Genomic DNA, 11484 nt, shown 5'->3' on the forward strand with positions numbered 1-11484 from the left:
CATGGAACTCTCAAAGAATAGATGAAAAATTTATTAAGACCCCATGCATGCACTCTTTATTGTTTTGGGGTCTCTCATTTGTATGGGCTTGGGCTTAACTCACAGACTACCAGCTGTTTGAGAGGTTGGGGCTTTCAGAACAGAGCCAATGTTTGCCCATGCTCCACCTTTTGTTTTCATGGACAAAGGATAATTTTAGAGCATCCTTCCCTCCCTTTCTCAGGCATCTCCCAGCTACTCAACCCCAGAGGCGGTCATGCCTTTTACCAAATTTTTTTTTCATTTACTTAAAATTTACATTTGTATAGTTTACTTATTTTAAATTGATGGAATTACATTCTTACCATTTAATTTGTAATTTGATTACTTTCATTAATTGAAATTTGTATTCTTTTTTTATGTTATTATTTTATTGGCCTGGGAAGGATGGCAAACAAAGGCAGTGGTCATGGTTGGCACAGCCAGCCCTCTGAGATCATGGCTGCTCCCCTCCTGGAGCCAGGGTGGCTTCCCCACAGCCCTATTCTCAGCAGCTGGGACAGGCACAGTAGACCATGCAGGCACACACACAGGGCTTGGCACACGGGTTGAGGGTGGGCTGAAGACTTGGCTGGAGTTCCTGGCTGTGATGCCCTGGGTTTTGGCAGAAGGTGCCAAGCTGTTCCGTGTGTTCCTGGAGCTGGGGACATCTGTGGTGTGGTCAGAGCAGATGCCCACCTGGCAAGGCACCCAGAGGACAGCAGACCCAAGGCTTGGGGACCAGGCTTGCTGACACTGTGGGAGCAGCTGGGTCTAGCTAGCCACAATCACATCTCAGGATTTCTCCTGTAAAGAGCCCGGGGAGCGCCTTTGTTTTCAAAGCCACTTCAAGCTGGCTTTCTGTTTTAGTTGAAAGAAAGTAAGTGCAAGACTTGTTGAACAATCACCATGCCTGACTTTCCAAGTCACAGTGTTGTCCCTGACCCTTGACCCTTTCACAGCCCTTAGAATAAAACCACCACTGCCTGGTCTTGCTTAAGATTCTGAGCTCACTGCTCAGGCATCCTTGTCTTGGCTCTTTCTTGCTATGGGCAAGGCATAAGACCCTCAAATCCTGAGACTCCTCAGAGTCTTGGTTCCTTGTTTGTACAATATAAACAACTGGACCTCAAAGGGTTGTCACACTGGGGTGAAGCTTAGCAGTAGAGTGCTTTCCCAGGGTATGTGAGGACCCAAGTTTAATCTCCAGCACTTCCAAGGAGCTGCTGAGAGGATGAACAGCCATGAGGGAATGGTCCACGTGAACCGTTCAAGTCGTGCTTATTTTTATCAGTTACTATTAATAAATGCAGGACGACGGCAGGAAGTAAGCCTGCTTTCTTCTTTTCTCTGTGTGTCCCATATGCTTGCTGTACAGACGGGAGTTGGGAAAATTTCAGAAGAAAGTATTGAAGGTTGCTCTCTGTTTCTAGGAATCAAAAAGTGAGTAAGATATCACCCTATAGTTTGTCAGGGCTAGAAGGGCTTAAAGGGCCACCTAGAGCAAATGGTGAACACATCTGAACTAACATGGGGTCAGCTCATTAACACAGCACACTTCACATAGGGAGAGTATTGGAAGGTTCCCAGAGACCAGGCAGGGATGCCTCTGTTTGGTACATTTTTCTGGGGAACAAATGTCCTTTTACTTGAGCACCAATGGCAGACTCAAGACATCATTCTACCCAACTCCAGCTTGATACAGCACTGAGTTTATTTTGGTAACTTAGAGGGGAGTGGGGGACTTGAAGACAGTTACATTACTGAAAAGCCCCATCTCAGTCTGGATAACAACTCAGGAAAGATGTACCTCGGAGATCCCTGCCCAACCACTGAGAAAGCTTCATTAGTGTGTGTGTGTGTGTGTGTGTATATATGTACAAGGAGTTCAGAAGAGGGTGTCTGGATCCCTAGGAACTGGAGTTATAGGCTATTATGAGGCCTTCTGTCCAACTTGGTCACCGAGACCCAAACTTAGGTCCTCCATAAGAGCAATAAGAACTCTTTCTTGACTGCTGAGCCAGAGCCAGGCCCTGCAAGTCTTATCGCTTTCTGTACCTTGTGAGTTCCTTATCTTTCTGAGTCTTGTCCTGCCTCCTAGGAAGGGATGTTTCCATTCAGAAGAACCTCCCAACATTGGTTCTCATCCAACATGAATGACAGAAATGAAGAACTTGTCCATTTAATTGGGAACAGCAGAGAGACATCATGTCCATAGAGCTCACCCTGGGCCTGAGGGGGATACTTTAAAAAAAAAATCATCATTTAATTGCGTATCAGATGGCCTGCCTCAGAGAAAAGCGTTGGTCACATGGCCACTCTCTGGGTATCTGTTACTTTAAGTTTAGCTGAAGCCTGTACGATCAGAATTGTCATCGTTTAGATGTTATTTTATGATGTATGGTTTTATGAAAAAAAAAAAAAAAACTTGAGCCAGGAAAAAAAATGGTCTCTCTTGCCACTTCTAGAACTTTCCTACAACAATGTAGATTTCCTCTTGCTTTTATTCTCTGTCAAACAAAATCACTTAGGAAGCCAAATTTAAGCCATTTCAAGATTGCAGATGTGCAAAATCTTTTATGAGGAGCATTTGACCTGATTTGTCTTACTAATTAGCAAATATCTCTCCCCTGGATGGGGTGTTTCACCCGACAGCACATTTTTAATCAAGGCGTAAATTTTAGCGAACCAAGGTTCTTAAGAAACCCATGAAATGCCACCTTCAACGGAGGGATGCACATGTCACAGCAATAACACAGCGGGGACCTGGACGAGAGGGAGCTGGGAGCTCATTTGTGGAGGCGACTGAATAGTCTACAGGAAATAATGACTTCCTGCCCTGTCTGAAAATACGACCAACAAATGGCTACAAGGAGATTGCAACAACTCAAGGTGAGGCGGGACTGCCACTTGGGGATGGATGAGGTCAGGGAGCATTCGGAGCTTTAAAGGGGATTTAATTTGAAAAAAAAAAAAAAACCAAACCAAATCAAAAACAAACAAACAAACAAACAAAAAAACCAGAGGCGCCCCAAAGCACATTTCTGCATGAGCCTTATGGCTGGAGCCCAGTGGCCCTGTAGGATCCACTTAAGGGCAGTGAGCAGCGCCAGGGTTACAGGACTAAGAGAGTTTGGTGGTTCTGGGGACTGCAAATCCCAGAGATAGCTCTGCTGGGCCAGTGGTAGTTCAGGCTGTGATGTGCACAGGTGAAGCTCTTGACCTCTGCATCGGGAAGGTGAGGCTGTACCAGGGATGTGGCTCCCACAGAACAAAGGGAGAGCGATGCTGAGACTGCAATTCAGGTTGTCGATGCCTCGTCTAGCTCAGGAACCCAAGCACCTTAAATCCGAGAGGGACATGGTCAAGTACCTGCATAAACTGAAGGCAAACACTGAAGCAAAAGAGTGTGAGTTTGAGATTAGCCTGCACTACTACTAATTAAATAATTAAACCGGAACAAAGACTAACTTTTTTGTGTTAAAAATGACACACACATCAAGGCAAGTGAGATGACTTGGAAAGTGAAAGGGACCTGTGGCCAACCACGACAACCTGAGTCGGACCCCAGGACCCGTGTGTGTGTGTGTGTGTGTGTGTGTGGTATGTGTAAGAGTGTAGGTAATGTGTGTGTGTGTGTGTGTGGTGTATGTGTAAGAGTGTAGGTAATGTGTGTGTGTGTGTGGTATGTGTAAGAGTGTATGTAATGTGTGTGTGTGGGTGTGTATGGTGGTGCATTTCCACAGTGTACCTATGGATGTGATAGGACAACTTCTGTGAGACAATTCTTCTCCTTATGTGTCCTTGGAATATTAGGAGTCTGTGTTAGAGGTGGTGCCTACTTCGTCATCCTCTGCCTCCAACTCCCTCTGTTTTCCTTCTATCAGCCTTCCTCTCTCTGATCCCTTTCTTCTGATTGAGTCCACAGCGGAATCTCAAGTTGTAATGACATCTAGAGCTTTATGAACTAGATTTAAAAAGAAAAATCCATCCTTCTATTCAAACAAAGTATTTTAAAATATAAAATCCCCAAAGTAAAATGTCCCTTATGACATTCTCCTGAATACTGGCTTTTTATAGTTTGCGTTTAAAGCACACACTAACCTACAGTATTGTCTTCATAGGAACAACTGTTCAGCACCTCCCTTTGCTCCCTGTCATATGACCTTTCCTGGGAAGAGGCAAAGAAAGATCTATTCATTTCAGATGGTGCAGACCAAAGAAAAGATTGCACCCAAGTCTGGCTTTGTAAACCAATGAGTTTTTTGTGTTTCCTTACAGGTGACTCAAAGGAAGCTGTATCCTTGAGAACACTCCACCTCCTCCACCCTTCCAGGCAGGAGGGACTCTCCTCTCTTCCCCACCTGGGGGAAGGTTCACAGAGGTTGCATCCCTAGGCTCTCTGTCCTGCTTGCAGGCAGGTCCACCAGAGACTCCCCACTCCCCCAGAGCAATTGTTGACTGCTTACAAACTATCTTTGGGGCAGGGGCTTTGAATGCTCGTGGCTTCCAGAGTTTGCTGCATTTTCTGAGTTTCCTCAGCTTGTGAAGACGTAGGAGCTCTCTCTCCTGCTCTCTCTTCCTTTCTACTCACAGGGAAGAGCCACACAGCACTTCCTGTTGGTAGATATTGTAGCTCATAATCTGTCTTGTTTATTTCCTAAGGCTGCTCGGGTGACTTTTCTGGTCTGGGACTTGTAGATCCCCTGTCATTCTATTTAATGACTGACCGTGGAGTACCCCCTGTGTGGATATATCTTTTCCCCCTCACCCACTCCTCACGGATGCATGCACATCCAAAAGCTCTTCTTTCTCCTGATTCACATTCACATATATCCTAAAATGGTTAACACTAACGTCGCATCATTACAGGGTTAAGAAGGCGAGAGGTCAGAGAGTGGTGTGTGTGTGTGTGTGTGTATGTGCACACACTTCCACATGCAGAATCTGTGTGCATATTCAGAGGCAAGAATCTCTATCTCTATGAATTACTCATGTGTGGCTATGTATATTGCATGTGCTGTGAGGAATCTATGCAGGTGGAAAGGGCAAAGGCCCTGCTCGGTATGCAAAGCCTTTATGAATAAGCAAGAGTCTGAAGCCCACACAGCCATGCTGTGAGCTAAGCTGGAACTGGGTCTGAGAGACTAGCAGAGGACTCCTGTGTGAATAAGAGACCCAGAGTGGTGACAGGACCCCATGCCAAAAGCCCTAGCACAGTGACAGTGGAGGGTAAGAGACACTGCCTCTGATTGGTGCTTCAGACTCTGAGATCCCCAAGGGTCCAGGTTAGATGATTCTGTTGGTCATCCTGTGGGGTTCCTATCCCCTTTGGTCCCGCAATCCTTCTTCCTATTCTTCCATAAGAGTCTCCAAGCTCCATCCACTGTTTGGCCGAGGGTGACTGTATCTGTCTGAGTCAGCTGCTTCAGTGGGGCCTCTCAGAGGACAACAGGCTAGACCTAGGCCTCCCCGCACATATGTAGCAGATGTTTTGGTCTTCATATGGGTCCTGAACAACTTGGAGTGGGGGGCTATCCTCAAAGCCATTGCCTGCATGGGGGATATGTTCTTCTAGTGGGGCTGCCTTGTCTGGCCTCAGTGGGAGAAGAAGTGCTTAGCTTTGCAGAGACTTGTGCCAGGGTGGAGGGGATACCCACTTGCACAGAGGAGAAGGGGAAGGGGAAAGGGGAAAGGATTGTGAGAGGGGGTAACTGGGAAGGGGACAGTGGATAAGTAAAAATAATAAAATAAAATTAAACATCATATTTCTATAAGGGGTTAAAAATAATTATAATAAACCATCAAAACAAAACAAATCAAACAAACAAATCAAACAAAACCCAAAAAACCAAACCAAAAGGAACCACAAAGATGCTGTCTCAAACAAGGCATCTTGCCTGGAACACACAAGGATATAGGAAGAGTGATGCTACGGCAGAAAAGCATCACGTTTCCAAATCATGTATTGAGGAAAGCCGAGCAGAGACAAAAAACACAAAAAGTCCAAACTCACAAAAGAAGGGTTGGTTTCCTCTTGTTCATTGATTTTGAGAAACTGCTAAGTGTGGCGGAGCGCCTGTGCCCCTTGTCTGACACGCTAACCACTGCACTTCCTTTCCATTCAAGCAGAGAAGAAACTTCACAGTTCTCCTTTTACTGTCTCAGATCACGGTAATCTGGAGCTGACTGGCGGCAGGACTTGTGTTTCCATCGTAGCGTTAGAGAGCCCTGCTGTGTGCGGAGGTGCAGAGGTCTCCTACCTCCCCACCCCCCAACTCTGATGCGTTACATTCACTCCCAGCCTTGTGTTGCTGGGAGGTGCTGAGACCTTTAAGAGGTGGGGTCTTAGGTCATTTCTCTAGAAGGGGATCATGGGATACATTCTCTACTCTTTCTTTTTACTTCCCGGCTGTAGCTTCCTTCACCACAAACTGCGGTGCTTTCCTGCCATTGGCCCATAGCAACCGGGCCAGTCAGTCATGGACTGAAGTGTTCAAACTATTAAGCCTCTGTAGGCCTTTCTTCATTTTAGGTTATTTTTCTCAGATATCGGGAAAGCTAAGAGTCTAGGTGGTGGAGTTCACCGTAGCCTTGATGGATTCTCCTGCTTGTGTGGATATGGATGTCCTACGATAAAACCACAGGAGATACTGGGATAAAGAGTTTGGCATGTCAGCTCCTTGACTGTTTCCCAAAAGGCTGTACATAGTCCTTTTTTTTCCCCCCTGTGGCCTATGAAGCTGGTTTATAATAAACTAAGAGACTGTTATACATACAAAAAGGAAAAAAAAAAAAGAAATTGGCACGACTAGAGTGGTAGTGACGTCACTTGTTGACTTGGGAACCTGGATAAGTGAAGCAATTATTTTTGGTCTCGGTTTAGTCATTTGTAAAGAACCTCCCCCAACCCCAGGACTAGAAATATTTGGAAGTGAATGGTTCATTAATGGAAACAATGTAAATACTAGGTAATCCTCTTGTTCCTTCCTAACTTTTTTCTTTGATATTAGGTTAACTAGTACTGGAATGGTGTCTACAGGTAACGCTCAGCCAGTTCACGGGACCCCTCCTTCCTGCCTTCCGGCTTCCTCTCAGCAGTTTGTTCAGTAGCGGAAGCTCCCGTAACCGCAGTCATTGTCTGCTGGGTTGTTGGTTAACGCTACTGAGCCATTCACCTTATTCCATTCCCTGGCTGCTGTGATTGGCTGGTTCACAAATGAACATTCAGGACTGGCCAATCAGTTTCTTCTCTTATACTCCCTGAGAGTGGAGGTCAGGAAGAAAAGCCTAGGTTCTTTCTTGCCAGAAAGGTGGGATATAGGTGTAGGATCCGCCCTGTATCAAGTGTCTGTGTCTTTGGTGTAAAGAAAGACCAAAGAGGTGTGCAGAGGCTCCCGGACGCAGGTATGTGTGCAAACCTACTGAGTGTTCAGCTCATCATTTTGGCTTTGCTATTCCCAGTATTTGGGACTCTGAGCCAGGATCTTCCAAACTTCTTTATTCTGAGCTGCTTTGGGTCGTATTGTCATTTGTAAGCAAGTAAATACTTACTCCAAAGGTGTCCAACAAGCCAGTGTTTGCGTGTTTCAAAGACCCTTGGTTTTATGTAGTTGAGGCAAAGATTGGTGCTGACCCAATAGTGCCATCACCTGGTTTTTCTGTTTGGGTAGGAAGAGAACACCTGTGCTGGCCCAGGGAAGGATGGGATGGGAGAAAACAGGGAGGTAGGCCGCACCATTGAGAAGGGTCCATCATGAAGACAGATAGCTTCAGGGAAAGCTGCTGAGAGAGCATCCGGTGCTGCCTTCTGAGGGCAGGCCAGGATGTGCAAGCAATGTGATTTTCAACAAGGAAACAGTTCATTGTGAAGTTGCAGGGAGGGAGCCGACCAAGAGCTGGCCCTCTGAGCCAGCTACTGACGATCAAGAAGATAGTGTCACAAGATATCTAGGACCCAGCCCAAGTAGTGCTGCTGGCCCACTGCTGTGGTAGGGTTGGCTCTTCAAGTAGTTTTGTTGGTGTCGAAAGTGCAGGTTTTAAAACCATGGATCTGTTAAAACCACTTTGTGGATTGCTAAGAAACTACAGACACAGATCGTGGTTGGGAGAGTTTTTGACTTTAAGGAAAAGCATATCACAGCCTTTAACACCCCTCCACCCGTCCACCACACGTGATGGAGGTACAGAGAGCTCTGCGGTGAGCTTGAAGTCAGAGGGTGATTTGCTGGAGTCCAGTCTCTTCCTACCACACTGCTCCCTCAGATCGAACGCAAGTCCTCAGGTTGGCAGTAAGCATCGTCACCTGCGGAGCCTCTTGCTGCCGGTCTTTATGGTGACTCAGAGAGCCCTGTCTCTGTTACATAAAGTGACCCTCAAAGGAAAGCACAAGCAACATGACAAGAAAGATTAAACATTGGATTTCAAAGTGAAAAGATGGTTCCTGGAACTGCAGAAGGTGTGTTTGCAAGTCGTGTTGTCCGATGGAGAACTGGCATCTAAAATATATAAAGAGCTTTCTTCACTCAACAATTAGAAAGTTGAATTATTCCCTAGCAGTTAGAGAGGACTTCCTGCTCTCCCAGAGGACCCAAGGTTAGTTCCCAGGATCCACAGTGGGTGGCTCACACCTGCTAATTGCAGCTCTCGGGGACCCAGTGCTGCCTTCTGGCTCCCAGGAACACTTTCACATACTAGGTACATGTACGTCGTACCCACATAAATAAAAAAATACAGTAAAATAAAAAAAAAAAACTACTAGACAGGTGGAAGAGGCAAGATGGATCATGAATTCTAGGGCAGCCTGAGCTACATCTAGGGCAGCCTGAGCTACATAGTAAGCCTCAGTTATAGACAAACAAGCTAACAGAACCCAAGTAACCTAATTTTAAAGTGCACAAAATGTTTTAAAATGGTGAGTGAGATGGCCTAGTGCGTAAATGTATCTGCGGCCAATCATGCTGATCTGGGTTTGAACTCAGGGACCCATGTGGTGGATGGGTAGAACTTAGTAATCCTCTGACCTCCACAGGAGAAGCTTGGCTGGAGAGTGTGTGCACATGCTCACACAAGTTCAAAAAAGAAAAATGAAAAAAGAAAAAACTGAAAAGCAAAGAGATTTGAACAGATGTTTTTCCAAATAAAATGGCCCAACAAATACACAAAAAGATGTTTTCAGTCAGGTCGACCTATCAATTTCTTTCTTTTTTTTTTTTAAAGATCTATTTATTTTTATATATTTGAATACACTGTTGCTGTCTTCAGACACACCAGAAGAGAACATCAGATTCCAATGGAATGGAGATTTTGGTACAGACGCAGTGGAAACTATCAGTTCTTCATAAAGCTAAACACAAAACAACAGAAGACCCAGCTTTCCTACTCCTCAGCATCCACTTAGAATTAGGAATGTGCACATGTATTTTCCTGGCTGCAGTTTTCCTAAGCATTGACACGTGCAAGCCAAACAACCATCCAACAACAAACAAAAGAAATGTGGTATGTCTACATTTTAAAATATTATTCAGCTGCAATGAGGAACTATTCTATACCACAGCAGGGATGTACCTTTAAAATGTGCTGTGTGGAAGAACTTCCACAGAAACCATCTTACTCTGTGGGCTACTAAGAGACCCTGAATTAGGGTGTCACCAGTTAAGAGCACATGGGCAGCCTCTGTAGGATCTGTGAGTGACGGGCACAAAAGAACACAGGTCTTTAAGAACTACACAATCAAAAAAAAAAAAAGAACTACACAATCGCATTAGGCAGTGGTGGCACACGCCTTTAATCCCAGCACTTGGGAGGCAGAGGCAGGCAGATTTCTGAGTTTGAGGCTAGCCTGGTCTACAGAGTGAGTTCCAGGACAGCCAGGGCTACACAGAGAAACCCTGTCTTGAAAAAAAAAAAAAAAAAAAAGAACTGCACAATCGCATTTATGTGAAGTGCCCCAGAACAGCCAAATCCCTGGAGACAGATTGTCAATGTGTTAGCCTGAGCTGGGAGAGCAGACTTGGGGATGGCTGGTGACAGTGTCCTTCACTTTAGCCCTCTCTGAGCCTATGCTGGAAGAGAAACTGTTGACCATGTCCGCTGTAGCTTCCTAGCTTCCCCGCATCACAACCACCCCTGCGTGCGACAGTCCCCTCTTTGACTAATGTTCTTTGAGGTGGATTTTTGTTCCCATCGGGCCAATTGTGGATTAGACTGAGACGACAGAAGCTGTGTCCCCTTGTGGCCTCTGTGAGGCTCGAATCTAGGTCTCCAGAGATGAAAAATTGCTTCTTCAACCCAGTACACAGGAGCCTTTTCTTTAATCTAATTCTTGTGTGGTTGGTATGAGGTGGCCACATGGCCACCACAGAGTTCACAATTAATCACCACACTTGCAAATGGAGGAGTTTTGTTTCTCTAAGCTGTGGCAAAGGCTCAGTTGGCTCAGCTGTGGCTTGTCAATAAGCCATGTGATCAATGAAGAGATGGGTGTAAAATGTCCCTTTGCATCCCTGAAAAGAAAGAGCCATTTACGGTGGTGGGGCAGGGTGTCAGCTAGCAAAGGATCAGTCACTGTGGCCATTAAAAGATCAAGATTTAGGGATTTGTGATGGCTCTTTAGTTGTTCCTTCTAGCTCCTGAGGGACAAAGTTTGACATATGGCCTTTCCTTGTTACAATGCCCAGTCAAATGTAAATTCCATCTTCTTTCATTGGGAGGAAAAACAAAACCAGTGACCACAGTGACTTTCTCCTCCTCATCTCCTCCTTCTCCTCCTTCTCCTCCTTCCCCTCCTTCTCCTCCTTCTCCTCCTTCTCCTACTTCTCTTCCTTCTCCTCCTCCTCCTCCCTCCTCCCCTCCTCTTCCTCCTCTTCCTCCTCTTCCTCCTCTTCCTCCTCTTCCTCCTCCTCCTCCTCCTCCTCCTCCTCCTCCTCCTCCTCCTCCTCTTCATTCTTCTTCTTCTTCTTCGGAAAGCAGCACAGAGTTGGACTGGATGCTGCTTGGGAGGCCTCGGGCATAGTTCTCAGTGCTTCACACCATCACTTTATCCATTTCATAGAAAAGGACACGGAAGCATCAGAGGCTAAGTGGCCTCTGCCGGGTCATACAGGCAATGTGTGGCCAAGCCAGGGTCTGATCTAAGCCAGTCTTAAACCACTGCTAAGTGATATGCCGAGCTCATGGCATAGAAGCACAGCTCTGTACTGAAGGACTCTAGAGCTTTTAGTGAGGTTCAGTTGACCGTCTGGGGGCTGCAGGGGTGATTCAGTGGTTAAGAGCACTTGCTGCCCTTGCAGAGGATCTGGGTTTGGTTCTCAGGACCTACATGGTGACTCACAATTACCTGTAACTCTAGTTCCAGGAACCAAGGCCTCTGATGGCCTCTTCTGGGCAGGCACACATACAGACACACAGACACACAGACACACAGACACACACATGCACATGCATACCACACACAGACACACACAC

This window comes from Grammomys surdaster, unplaced genomic scaffold (assembly GCF_004785775.1).
Source record: "Grammomys surdaster isolate TR1022 unplaced genomic scaffold, NIH_TR_1.0 220, whole genome shotgun sequence".
Classification (NCBI taxonomy): domain Eukaryota; kingdom Metazoa; phylum Chordata; class Mammalia; order Rodentia; family Muridae; genus Grammomys; species Grammomys surdaster.